Here is a 14825-nt window from a genome sequence, read left to right as displayed (position 1 = left end):
ACAACAGGAGAGAACAGCTGAACACAGACAAGACAGAAGGAGGATGACTTCTTTTTCAATATGTAATAACTGCTGCAAAGAGAGAGCGAGACTAAACTCTCTTTCACAGTGAGAACGGGACAAGTAAGGGGTTTAAACTGCAGCAAAGAAAGACACTGACGAAAACCTGGTAAGGACTAGTGAAACATTCCAACAGTCGGCTCAAGCAAATATGAGTTAACGACCACTGAAGATTGTTTCCTTTTCCAAAATAGATAGGTCATACTTGTCATGTACAGCTAACACAGCACTGTTTGTGGCAAAGGCTTATTCCTAGGAGATTGAAACAGCTGGGAAAAAAACAGGCAAGGCTTTGGGAACAGCCTGAAAATAATGGTGTAACTCCAACTGTGCCTGCTAGGTGAACTCTTAACATCCCTTCTTTAACCCCCACTTCTCCTAATGTTTCTGTGACTTTACCCTCGAATAAATTCACGTGCGGCAATAATTAAATTAAATCCACTGATTAAATTCACACTCAAGCACTTCAGTGAGTGACTGCTTATTCCTGCAAAATAATCCACATCCAGAGGAAGGCCGGAATCCCCAGGGTAGTGAAACACGTTTATAGACAGTCACACAGGCTTTGAAAATTTTCCTCTCTGCACAGCACAAAGCACAACGGGCCAAGAGCGTTCACTGTCTACAGGCACACTACAAGCAGTGTTAATAGATTTTTATGCTACCTCAGAAAAATGTTTAATCATCTGTAAGTTTTCTTTGGCAGTGGACATCTGGTGTTCTATTATTCATTGCATCTGGAAAATTGCCAACAATAAAACCAAATTTCACAAAAAGCAGCAAAGTCTGACATGCAGAATGCTGAAATAAAGGAAAAAATTGTCAGAATGATCCATGTTTTTGTTCTTTGGGCATTTGTTTCTTTGTTTTGTTTCCTCATATGAGTCTGTAATGAGAAAAGCTAAGAGGAACTGCAGAACATGTCATTCAGATTATCAAAGAAAACATGCATTTTGAAGTTGCATGTAAACTGAAAACTCTGGGAAGTGTTTAATTCTGGCACTTATATGAACCTTAGGGGGACGTGCACAAAGACTCAAAGAAAATAAGGTCACTAAAAAATAAAAGTTCATGCAACTGCCAACAGAAAGAATATTTAATGGGTAATACAGAGACTCTTGCATGTAAGAAGTAGAAGTAATTGTAGGACCACTCTACAGTGTAATATTCTGCCAATTTCCCGATAGGAACCTTTTTCATGCTACCTTCAGAAGAATATGAAGGTGTAACAGTTCTTCAAAAGGATAGAGTAGCACTCAAGGACTACGCTGAAGCATTCCCACCACTGACAACTGCTCATCCAGAAAACCACGTGTGTTGGGCTCCGCACTTCAAGAAGTGGCTCCATCGATTTCTTAGCTGCTAGACCTCTCAGGATTCTTCTCCTTACAAAGATGTCACGATCCAAGTCCCTAAAACAGGGGACATTGTCTAGGTGTGTCTGAGGTACTGAAAGCCTCTACTCAGTATTCATACTTACTCCAGAGATAACCCTTAAAAACTTTTAGGCCAGAAGAGCCTTCCAGTGCTGTCACTCCAGGAACCTGAAGATCCAAGTCCCACTCCAGGGTCTTCAGCAATGCTCCTATGACCAAAACCTATGGATTCCTGTACTGCTGCCTCTCTACTAACAGCTTGGAGGTTCAGCTTAACCCTCAGCCTGATGAAGCTAATTGGCATCTGTTTTCTTTTTTCACTCAAATACAACCTTCTGGTGTGTGTGAGGGTATGTGGATTTTTTTAAATTATTAAATCCCTTGTGTTTTGAGCTCCTTAGAAGAGAGACTGCATTTAATAAAGGGATTAGCAAATATCCAATAGGCATTACTATAAGCAGCATAATGCTATCTTTCTGCAGTGAGGCAGCCTAAATACCCTTGCTTTTACTAACCATTTTTAAGTTGTATCAAGTGGACAGGGGTTTCACTGATCCTGTTCATTTAAACAGGAATAAATTTCAAAAAGAATCATATGCAAGCTGTTCTCGCATTGTGAAGTATTTTTAGCCCAAATAACTCTATAAATGACTTTTTAAAAAATAACGTCACATTTGCCTTAGCATAAAAGGGACTTCTCAAAAGAGCTCACAGTAGCATGGATCTTTTGACTCTCGATCCTTGACACTGCTGGAACACTGACAGAACATAGCAATGTACCATGTAGAGGGAGTAATTTCCATATCCCTTCTCTATCCATTAGCTAGAGTACCTAAACTACAAATACCTAGTCAGTTCCTCCTCGGAGGCTGTGAAACCTGAACAGCCAAAAAAGGCAGCAGAGACCAGAAAAGCTGAAATTTGCCTATGAAGTCATTAAATAAAAATCACGGAAGCAAAGCCTAGCTACCAACCCCAATAATTTCCTAAGGAAACCCAACCCCTTATCAAACCAGACACCCTTCATCTATGTCTTGCACCAATACAATCCCACTTCTGAAACAATCCACAACTGCAGCCTTTCAGGGAAGAACTACCCAAGCCTTAAATCCCATCGCGGCCTAGATACCAAAGAAAGAGCAGTACGTAATGCCAAACCCTGACAAGCAGCAAAACAAGCTGGCAACTCTGACTTGATGCCTCTTCACCTTAAAACTTGTTTCAAGTTCTTTTCCCAGTAAACTAAGGAATCCTCTTCTCCTACTCTAGGAACTTTTTTACATGCTCCCCAAGATGAAGAAGCCTGGCAGGTCTTTAATTCAAGTAAAATAGATGAAACAAACTCCATCAGAATGCATATTTTGCCTTAAGATCCTACAAGAACATTAACTCCAGAATCTGTATGCTGCTAAATATCTTCCATCCGGCTTAACGTGACACTGCCTTAGTCTAAAGGCACTGAACAGACCCATAAATATGTAGAAATACTCATGAGCTTAATTAAGGGATTCTACAAACATAATCAAGCCTATTCTTTTCCTAAAACATACCGATGACACCTATTTTTTAGTCAGAAAACTCATACTCTTTCAAAGTCATCCAAGGGAGGTGATTGTCCCTCTGTACTCAGCACTGGTGAGGCCGCACCTTGAGTATTGTGTTCAGTTTTGGGCACCTCAGTATAGGAGAGATCTCGAGGTGTTGGAGCGAGTGCAGAGGAGGGCAACAAAGCTGGTGAAGGGCCTGGAGAACAGAACTTACGAGGAGCGATTGAGGGAGCTGGCTCTGTTCAGTTTGACGAAGAGGAGGCTGAGGGGGGACCTCATCATGCTCTACAAGTACTTGAAAGGACATTGTAGAGAGGTTGGTGCTGGTCTCTTCTCACAGGTAATTAGGGACAGAACCAGGGGGAATGGTTTCAAGTTGCAACAGGCAAGTTTAGGCTGGACATTAGGAGGAAATTCTTCACAGAAAGAGTGGTCAGACACTGGAATAGAAGAGTGGTCAGACACTGGAACAGACTGCCTAGGGAGGTGGCTGAGTCGCCATCCCTGGATGTGTTCAAGTGTCGTTTAGATGTGGTATTGGGCGATCTGGTTTAGTGGTGAACTTGTAGTGTAGGGTTAGTGGTTGGACTCGATGATCCCAAGCGTCTTTTCCAACCTGAATTGTTCTATGATTCTATGGTTCTAATGAGTGACATCAAGCCAACACTTCACAGAGCCTGCGCTGATACCGGGTTCCTGTCCAGCAGACCAATCCATCTGTCACAAAGCCAACAACAACGTCAAATTCAAACAGCCCGTAACACCCAAGAACTGCAGCATGTGCTGCAAGGGTGCCTGGCATTGCCCACCTTCACTGATCTAAAGAGAACTTTCCCCAAAGACACAGCTCCACAAAACTATGTCAACATTTTGTATGAGCTGAGCAAACATCACTGAAATGTACTCCAGTATCTATTCCAGCTGTTTGTACATCCTGGTTATTACAAATGGCACAGCTTATGACTTCAATCAGTTATACAGTTAAAATCTCTGCTGGAAAAGCATACCTTAAAATACTTCCCTCTCATTCTCTGATCTTAAAACAACCTAACTACCGCAACAAACTTAGAAGTATGTTTTTCCAATGGACACATGTAAACATGTTGGAGCTAAAAATAAACTTACAAACATGTTTCCCCAGCGACCATAAATGCCTCATACTGCAGTCAAAATTCAAACCCAAATCCACAGATCCCAGACTAACATAATTCACCAAGCCCCAGGATGACTTCTGAAAACTACACGGGTGAAAAACAACAAGACTAGCAGCAAACACTGAAGTAGTGCTTTAACTGCAGAACACTTCACAGAACAAAACCTTTCCACCTCCAAGTTCTCACTCCTGATCCTATAGACTTAGGAAAGCACATAGCTGGAAATTAAAAATTCACACTCATTTTACATAATTGACTCAAAAAGGAAAGCAGCTTTATTATGTCTTAGTTTCTTCCATCCCTATAACTTATCTTTCCGCCCCACAGGCAATACTAATTTCAATATCCTCCCCTCACCTGCAGCAGAGCTCATGGCAGTTAATTCCTTTCTACCTGAACTGTGCTTGAGGACTGTGATTTTATTCAACACTCAAGATGTTTGATCCAGAAGCTTGTCTACTTTTTTTACAGCATTGTCAACTGGCCTAAAAAATTTAAAAATACATTACTTCTACCTACAAGCTCTTCCTGATGTGGATTCTGACAAGAGAGGAAAAAAGGAATCTAAGGACTCAAGAAATTAAAGATAAGCTAAACAGGGTTGGCTACCCACCAGTGTTCCCTAATGACCTCCCTGACACATCAGTCACAAGAAATCAATGAAATAAGAAGAAACAGGACAGAAGTTATTATCAAGTACTATGTAAAATTGAATTAGTTCTGCAATAGCCCAAAATGCAAGTATTGCTAGGGAGATGACAAATTAGCACCTGGGTCCAAGATTTATTTTAGCTCGGTAAATAATCCTGAAGAAAAGCTTTTCTCATTCAGTGTTTAAAGGAAATTTGGTTAGTCAACAGCCCTAGGAAGAATGAGGAGGGAGTGAAACTGTCTGTTCTTTGCTACTTAAAAACCTCTTGCACAGTACAATAAATCCATTAAAGAGGAAGTTTCTTGGAAAAAAATAGTATCTCTTTCATTGCTTGTTCATTGCACCAGATACAGGACTGATGACTGTACAAGTAGAAAAATAAATGCACTGTGTGAAACTAGTTGAGAATCCAGTTCCAAACTGGATAAAGTGAAAGACCAGACAAGCGTTATCTGAAATACAAGGAGAGGCAATGACAAATAAGCCAACGCACAAATTGGACAAGAAGCTGATTCAGCTTCATTTCCCAAGGACTTCACGTCCAGCCAGGCTGTCTGCCCTCCACAGCTCGACAATTTTTGAACACGCTGCCAAACACATACAGATTTGACAGACAGACAGGTATCTCAAAAGACCATTTCTGAAAATAAGCATGGGCAGGATCAGCAGAGACAGTGCTCGTCCCGTTGATCAGGCATGCAGCTGGGAGCCAGTCACCCGCGTGTCCCGCTCTGCTCAGCCCCAGGAGGTGCCCAGCGCTGCAACAGAGCCACTATACGCAGCGTGGGGGGCTGCAAGCAGAAGGGTGAGCTAGTAGGTTTACTGCAGTGAGGAAGATAATAGGATTACCACAACACACTTCACTAACTCCACTGTCCTCATAACAACTTATTTCTCACTTTCTTCCTCTTTGCCCTTTAAGATTGTTTATGCTCTTGACACAGTATAAACATATTTAAGATATGATGGCAACTCAAACTATAAAGCCATCACCGATGTACTTGGACACCGAGTACGTTTCAAACACTGATGCTCCTTTTTCTTTTTTTTCAAACTGTATTTTGCATTGCTTACAGAAACATGGGAACGTCTCTTTTTATTTCTGAACAGTTACTTGGACAAGCAAATGACAAAACCTGGAAATAATGTGACTGCTTCTGAGGAAGTCTGGGCCCCTCAGCTCAAGAGAGACAGGGAACTGCTTGAGGGAGTCCATCACAGAGCAACAGAGAGGATGGAGGGGAACCTCTCCCTGGCGAGGAAAGGCTGAAGGAGCTGGGTCTCTTTACCTTGGAGAAGAGGCTGCTGAGGAGTGATCTCATAAATGTTTGTAAATACGTCAATGGGGAGTGTCAGGAGGACGGAGCCAGGCTCTTTCACTGATGTTCAATGACAGGACAAGGGACAATCGGTACAAGCTGGAACGTAGGAGGTTCCATAAAAATAATAAGAAAAACTTTTTCATTGTGAGGGTGCCAGAGCCCTGGCACAGGCTGCCCAGGGAGGTTGTGGAGTCTCCTTCTCTGGAGACATTCAAAATCCACCTGGACGCGTTCCTGTGTGACCTACTGTAGGGGATCCTGCTCTGGCAGGGGGGCTGGACTAGATGATCCACCCCTGACATTCTGTGATTTTCATGCTGTTGTTCCATGAGCTTTAAAGCCTAGTCACAAGTGATTTCTCCCAGTAACCCTGACAGCAGTCCTTCCTCCTAGACAAGGAAGATTTTCTGATCTGGGAGGTATTTACCAAAACAATTCATTGGAGTAACACAGCTGTTAGGCTTAGTGAAATAGCTCAGATAATGCTTAGCCAAAACAGACCACTTAAAAAGAGACAGAAGAAAGAAGAGATCTTGCCACACTTGGAAAGGTTGCCATCAAATGAAAGCTGCTCCATGATGTTGGTAATCAAGCCATCAAGAGTTCCAACACAATCTGGCAGAGTGCTTTATTCTTCTAAAAATAGGCAGAGAGGAAACCTTGTGGTACTGGAAATCTAGAACAGAGGCTTCTCCAGGAACCCAAACAGTAAATCTTTCCCCTTCTACTGAAAAGAAAAAAAAAAAGGCAACGAAACCCCCTCCCCACCCCAACCTCTAAAGATAAGTAACCTTAACTGTGAATTGAGAAAGGAAATTGAGGATTAACTACCAACAGACTAGAAATACAGATTTCTGTATTTCTGTGAGTTGCCTCACAGAAAAGAGGAAAACAGATGAAATTAGGAATATGTCTACAGGAGTACAGGAGCTATGCTGCACAAATCAACATCTCCAAGAGACCTAGCAAGAGAAACAACTTGGAATCCTGAGACTATCCCATTACAAGCAAAACTTGTCTAAAAATGTGTTGGGGGGTTAGGGGTGTGTGCCTGGTTTCAGAGTCTGTGGAAGGTCAAAGTTCTATTCAGGGGAAGAGAAAAGTGGCAAAATTAAGGTTGGGTACCACACTGTCTCCAACAACTGGAACAGAAAACACTTGCTACTCACAGAATTCTCTGCTAAGTAACAGGCTTGCTAATATCAACCTTTTGCTTAGATACACACAGCCTAACAAATCTCCTTCTGGTAGGAGAATAAAGAGAAAGGAAAAATTAACAGATGACAGAAGTAAAAGCCTCTGGCCTAGAAGAGACTTGTCTTACCTCTGCCATCAAACATATGACATTGAAAATAGAAAAAGCACAGTTCCTCTAAGCACTGCTGCTAAAACTGAGTGAAACTTAACAAAAGCTCCAGAACAGAGAAACTGCCATCACCAGAAGCTGAGGCTTTCCAATGAGAAGAGAAATTCCAGCAGCTGATCCACCTAAGAGGTTATTTTCCCCTGTAAGACTTTCTGGCTTTTGGTTTTGTAGAGAAAGGATTAAACTGTACAGTTTTAAATGTTGCAGAATTTGCAAAAAAAACCCCCACTTTCTTCTGTAGTTCAAAAAGGTAGGAAGAAGATTTTCAGTATCTTTTACACAGTTACATAAAATTAAAATACATATGGGAACTGATATTTGAAACTGTCAGGCTCTAAGAGTGGGAATATTCTGAAGCATTTACTTAAATGCACTCTCAACTCCCTTGAGATAAGAGCAAGTTCTAACTGAAAAGTGTAACCCCAGGAGTTAAATACCAGAACATTTCCTCTAAGAAAAATCCTTACAGAAAATACAAGGGAGACACAAGCTTTCATTTTTCTTGTACCTGGTCCTACCTCCATCTCCCTAGAAATTATTCAAATAAATTTAAACATTAATCTATAAGCATTGCCTTCACCCTTGAGGCAAAGTTAGAACAAGCTTTTCCAGAGTACACAGTATATACAAGTGCATTTAATAAAGCATTCAACAGTCATTTAAATACTAAAAACGTCAAGGAAGCTTTTTTTTTTGCCTTTTTTTTTTTTTTTTCAAAGGGTTAGATCAATACTTAACACTTCCACAAATCAAGTTCTCAACACCACAGAGAACTTAAGTACATAGCGGGGGCAGGACAACGGAAGACGAGACAATGACACTCAACCAACACAGAATGGAGATTTTCTTTTTCAGTAGAGTCTTGGGAAGAGGTTTCATACAACAGCTGAACCAATCTGATGGGTTGTTGTAAAAAATGCAGCCCCTGCTCCTTCCTCCTACTCCTGGCCACATGTTCCTGCTCCTTCCTTTGCAGCAGCTTTGATACTGGTCTGGCCCTTGGCAAACCAGAGAATGGAGAGACTTGGGCCACTGGAACAGAAGAGCAGGTAGCAAGCAGCTCAGGCCCTGCTGCCCTCCCTCCACTCCACTCTCACTGCTCCCATCCAGGCAGAAAAATTCTGTCACATCAATTCAATTGGAATCACAGCATCGCTGGCTTGTGTCTTCTGGAGAACAAGCGAGTCCACGCAAAACAAAGTTCACGTTATCATGCAGTTTTGTTTGGTTTTCTTTCTTCTTAAACAGTGTAATTTAAGAAAAATCTAGTGGATTAGAGTATCATAAAATGGTTGCTACACTTGACATTATTTGCATTTATCATAATCTAGAATGTGCTACATTAAATCATTGATTTTTCTAATGTTGTAAGGCAGTGCTAATTCAAGACTGAAAATAACAGCCTCCCTATAGGCTGCCCACTCAGACATATACGAATACTCTCTAATTAAAGCAAAATAACACTATTTATAAAAAAAACCACAATAGACTATTACAGAACTACTTTCAAGATGAATACAAATGCAAAGAATGTAGGAAAGAGTAGTCTGCACAGGACTTCTACTCAAGTTTGAGAGCAAACTAAAACTAGAGGTCAGTGGGAAACAGCACCTTCAGCCCCTCTGAAATCCCAGTCGCTGCCACCAGTGCACACTAACCTGAGCTGCAGCTACTGCGGTTCCTCCCTCCTGTGGCTGCACTGGCATGTGGCTTTCTGTCTATTTACACAATTCAGGAAATCATTTGGCAATTTTTTAAATTGTTTTCAAGTTGTTTGGACCTGGATCAGCTCCCTGAACGGGCTCACCCCTTATTCACATGAGCATGGTCCTCAGGGAAGAGATGAAAGCAGCCAGGGGAGAACAGGACCACAAAATTTATATTGGCCTAAATTGCTATACAAATGCATTGTACTTTGCTGAAAGATCTTACGAATGAGGAAAAAGAAGCAATTTCTCAAAATTTTCACTTCCGGCATATAATACAGAGCTACTTTGTCTTTAAAAACAGATCTTCATGCTCAGTAAATAAAACAAATTGCTTTCGGATCAACTGACTGTGCATTCCTTTCCTAACCAAACTCTGAAGATGTCAAAGAACAAGCAGAATAAGATTAAGGCAATTTGTGGAGTTTTTTTAATAATCTTTCAGAAATAGAAAACATCTAATTATAGCAGATGATAGCCAATACATTCAATATCCTAAGTAAGCATTTTCGCCACAAAATCATCTTACTCTGTTTTTGAGGGGAGAGGACAGGGAGGGGGGAAGGGCTACCTTCTTTCTGACTCTCACATTTCTCATTTTTCTATCAGTATTAGCCTGCATTAACAGCCAAATCATACACACACACACACACACACAGACAGACACAACACTGCCAGTGACCTACTAGAAAGTTGCTATAGCAACGACTGCTTTCAGAAATACATGTTGTGCATTTTAAGTGCCATCATAGTGTAACTCATCTGTCAATTAATAGCCACGGCTCAGGGTAACACTTCATGCACACCGAAAAAATTAAAAAATAAACATTGTAGCTTTACGTCTACAAAAGGAAATGTCTAGAAACCCACTGCAGGCTTAGAGTCACTACCAATTTAAAAAAAAAAGAAAAGATCACATATTTAGCACCAAGATGTAACTCTTCTATTTCTATTCAATGGCACAAAATTCACAAAGTAGGGAAAAAAAAGTCACTGCAATTTTGAAGTGTGAAATCACCCATTAAATGTGTAATTTAAGCATGTCTGAGCTACTTGTAAGATCATCTGCAGGAGCATATAGAAAACCATTTCATGTACGTTTCTCTTATTTGTTTTGGATGAAATCCCTGTAATAAGAAACTTCACTACTGTATTTTAAAATGAACTCAGTAAACAAAAAACTGAGTATACAGTTTCAACCTCATTAAGACTTAATGCAATCACCTGGTCAAGTTTTTTCTCATCATCAATCAGACTAAGTGAATCACACTGTCTCTGTCTCTGGACTGCAACATCTACCACTTTTTGGTTGGTGTACTTAGTGATAACTATCATACACAAAGTGTAACCATAATAAGGAGTACACATCTAAAATGCTATTATTCTCAGGAAGAAAAACATCAGGGAAATGCAACTATCACAGGTTACAAAGTTGGCAGTACTCTGGTACTACCAACAGGAGCTTACTTAGTATTGTTCTCTCTCAAAACCCTGCCTTATACTAGCAGGTTATTTTCATTAAAGTGTTACTTTTTACTTATCTCAGCTATGATACACGTCCTGTTCACGGACTGTCCTGGCTGACCTTGGAAAGGTAAGTACATTTTAAAGTGGAGAATATTCTCTCTCTAAACCATAAAGGGTAATCAGAGCTTTGCAAAGCCTCTGGACTGTCAATGATATAGAAAGAAACACCATAGTGGTTTCTCAGCTCCAATGTGACCTTGTAAAGCATTTCAATTTCCTTTCTCATATCCTTTAAATCCAGTTCAAATCATCTTCTCACATGACAAAGATAAAAAACGCTTTCCCATTACATTCCCTGCTTTGGGACAAACACCAAGCTCTCAGAGTACCCGTCTTTGACAATATACTAGCACTGATGGTAGCTGAAATCCTTCTGCAAGGCACTATGGATATCAGAATATGGAGTAAGATTTCCTGCCTGAACTCCTCAGCCTCGATGAGCTTCACCCAGCACATGGGGCTGGTGACGCGTACGCAACAATTCCTACAGGGACTTTCCACTTGTCCTGGATTTAACAGGGAGGGTCTTCTAAACACTGAATCACGACACATCCTTCTACTTGGATGAAAAGGACTTTGAAAGTCTGCTAATTATACACATAAATAAATATACTATAAGATAGGCGTGAGATATCTACTTCTCCAGGCTCACCAAAGCAGCGAGCACAGAGACGCGGGTACAAGGGCATTTCCCTCTGGCTGCTGTCTGGCAGTCAGTTCACGCCAGCAAAGCAGGCAAGAATACAAATAGCCAATGTTTCATTTCTAGTTACAGTTAATCCAACACTCTAAAGAACAGCAAGAAAAGCATTGCTTAAAAAAGTCACTCTTCATAGCGAGATGAGAGAAATTTTTTTCTGCTGCCAGTGGACAGCTGGCAGCAGTCATGAGGCACAGGACTAATTGAACAATATTGTTTAAATATGACAGACAAATTTCCCCTAACCTTCTAAGTGAGATACCAGTAAATACAACTCTCAAATTTTGTAACAAGAATTCCAAACTGTAATTAACTTTTTTTAATCTCAGAATTTAGCTGATCTTGGTTTCATGAATCAAACATTTCAACAACTGAGAAAGAAGCAAGATGTCTTTACCTTGAAAGTTATTAAAAATGTCATGTCCATTCCTTCTTAAATTTAAAAACAAAACAAAACTAAAAACCACAACACCAGTGTAAATACATTTACAATTAATAAAATCACTACACTGGACCTGTACTTTGGCTGAGGCCAAAAGCTCAGAGCAGGGCACAAGATACGTGCATATGCGTGTAGGCACGCTCCCCCAAGAATACTCAAAATCCAAATCTTCCCAATTTCTTGTGTTTACATGCATTAGATTTGGTATCTTTCTTATCCTTGAACTCGATACTTTTAATTCTGTAATATTTAGCTTGTGTGTGGTTATTTTGTTATTCAAAAAAGTATTTATATCCCATCTTAACAAACACCTCTGCAAATAAACAAGCCAGGCTATCTTTCATTCCCACCTGCATTTAGCACTAGAGTTGCTCTCTGTGGACACTCTGTGATCTCCAAGCACCAGGTGAAGTTCACGGAGCTGTGACCCCTTTGCAGTCTGAGTGCCGCTGCGACCATCCCCTCCTCTCCCCAGCCATGCGGTACCCAGTCGCTCTGCTTCTCCTTCACATCGTCAGCGAGGCAAATTTGTCCCCGCAGACCTGATGCGAGAACCCTGACCACGCAGATCTTCCCTGGTGCAGTTTCCTCTCCTTTGCTTTCAATGATGGTGCCTCAAGGACCGAAGATTCAGCCAGAAGAGTTAACACCTCCCTGCCAGAGGCCAAATTCCCATCCTGTCCCTTTTATTGCGCTGACCCAAGTGAAGGTCCCAACCTGTGCCATCCCATCCCCTGCCTCATTCTTGAATCTGTGCCCCTATTGACATTCCTGTCACCAAGTTCAAGTCTATCAGCAAAATCACCTTGGAAGGCCTGCTTCTCTACTTCAGTCTCAAATACCGCACGTATTTTCCTAGGCCTCCTCTTCTAAGTAGGGAACATTTCCAGTTGAAAAATTATATATTCACTATTTTAAAATATATTCCTCCTAAAAGTTAACCTTTGCTACAATACAGACTATGCTGGCCAGAGCACAACAGAAAACAAGAGAAGGATGGAAGAGAAACTGGATACATTTTTCAGCAGCAGGCTACATGTGGGTTTGAATAAGTATGCTGTTTAACTGTATTTACCTTCCATAAAATCCTCTGGAATTCATTTGTTGACCTCAAACATTTAAATCCAAGCACTTCCTGGGTTCTTTTCATCCCAAAATAAGTCTCTCCTACATTCTGCTTCTGTTTGAAGGAGATACAGTGATAAAAAAAAAAAAAAAAAAAAGGTTTCACAAGATCCCACTGTTTCCTGTTTATATAAATTTGTCATTATAAATAAACACTTGAACTGTGACACTTCTCAAGAAAAATTCAAGTGGTCTTTTGGCTCCCATTTTTCTTTAGATGGAAGTCAAAAGGTCATATTAATATCAGTTTTGTTATCAGGGTCCCACTAACATAATCATTTCTTACTAAATTAGCACATTAGCACTAACATGAAAAATTGATTGGTTAAATGAATTCTACGTAGCTTTTTTCCACTAACCTATTTGTCACAGATAATCCTCGCACTTGCATTCTTAAGAATTAAACATATAAGCACTAAGGCAGTGGACTCACCAGGCTTTTCTTCTATGTGAGGGTTTGAGTGTTGGGTTTTCTTCTGTTTCTGGGGTTTTTTTCTGGTTTTTTTTGAGGTTTTTTAACAATAAATGGTATAGTTTTATTATGAGTAATCTAGCAATAATTCCCTGATTGTTACTGGCACTGTGCAAAACTGAGCGTGCACTGAAGAGGACAGGTGTAAAGTTTTACCTGAAACCTTGAACACACTGGATTTTTCCACAGTAAATGGATCACTGTTGGAAAGGACCTTAATGATCATCTAATTCCAACACCCCTGCCACAGGCAGGGTCATCTCCCACAAGACCAGGTTGCTCAAAGCTTTGTCCAACCCGGGGCCTTGCACACTGCCAGGGGCAGGGCATCCAAAACTTGCCTAAGCAGCCTGGTCCAGAGCCTCACCATACTCACGGAAGAGAATTTCTTTCTTTTACCACAGCTAAATCTACACTCTTCCAGTTTGAAACCATTACCCCTTCTCCTATCACTACACTCCCTGATCAAGTCGCTCCCTTTCTTTCCTGTAGGTCTTCTTTCAGCACTGGAAGACTGCTAGAGGTCTCCCCAGAGCCTTCTCTTCCCAAGGCTGAACAGCCCCAGCTCTCTCAGCTTGTCCTCACCTGTGAGGTGTTCCAGCCACCATCATCTTTGTGGCCTCCTCTGGACTCGTTCCAACAGGTCCAGGTCCTTCTTATGTTGGGGGCCCCAGAGCTCAACATAGAACCGCAGGTGGGGTCTCATGAGAACTGAGTAGAGGGGGAGAATCACCTCTCTTGACCTGCTGGCCACGCTTCTCTGGATGCAGTCCTGGGTGTGACTGGCTTTCTGGGCTCTGAGCACACATTTCTGGCTCATAGTCAGTTTTTCACCCACCAACATTGCCAAGTCCTTCTCTGCAGGGAGGCTCCCAATCCACTCGTTGTCCAGCCCATGACTGTGCTTGGGATTGCCCCAACCCAGGCGCAGGACTTTGCACCTGGCCTTGTTGAACGTCATGAGGTTCGCATGGGCCCACAGCTTGGCGTCACGGGAAAAGTTGCTGAGGGTGCACACAATCCATCCAGCCATTTCACCAGGTCATCTGTCTGTCAAACCCATTTCTCTCCAGCTTACAGACAAGGATGTCATGCAGGACAGTGTCAAATGCTTTGTGCAAGTCCAGGTAGATGACACCAGTTCCTCTTCCCTTATCCACTGACCCTGTAACCCCATCACATAAGGCCACCACATATGTCAGGCACCACTTGTCCTGAGTGAAGCCGTATTGGCTGTCACAAATCATTCTCCGCGTGCTGTAGCACAGTTTCCAGGAGGATCCCCTGCATGATCTTGCCAGGAACAGAGGTGAGACTGACTGGCCTGTAGTTCCCTGGGTCTTTTTTCCCCTTTCTGCAGATGGGCGTTATCTCTC

Source organism: Apaloderma vittatum, unplaced genomic scaffold, assembly GCF_000703405.1.
Source record: "Apaloderma vittatum isolate BGI_N311 unplaced genomic scaffold, ASM70340v1 scaffold719, whole genome shotgun sequence".
NCBI classification, from domain to species: domain Eukaryota; kingdom Metazoa; phylum Chordata; class Aves; order Trogoniformes; family Trogonidae; genus Apaloderma; species Apaloderma vittatum.
The sequence above is the reverse complement of the archived record's forward strand: the minus strand, read 5'-3'. Positions refer to the sequence as shown.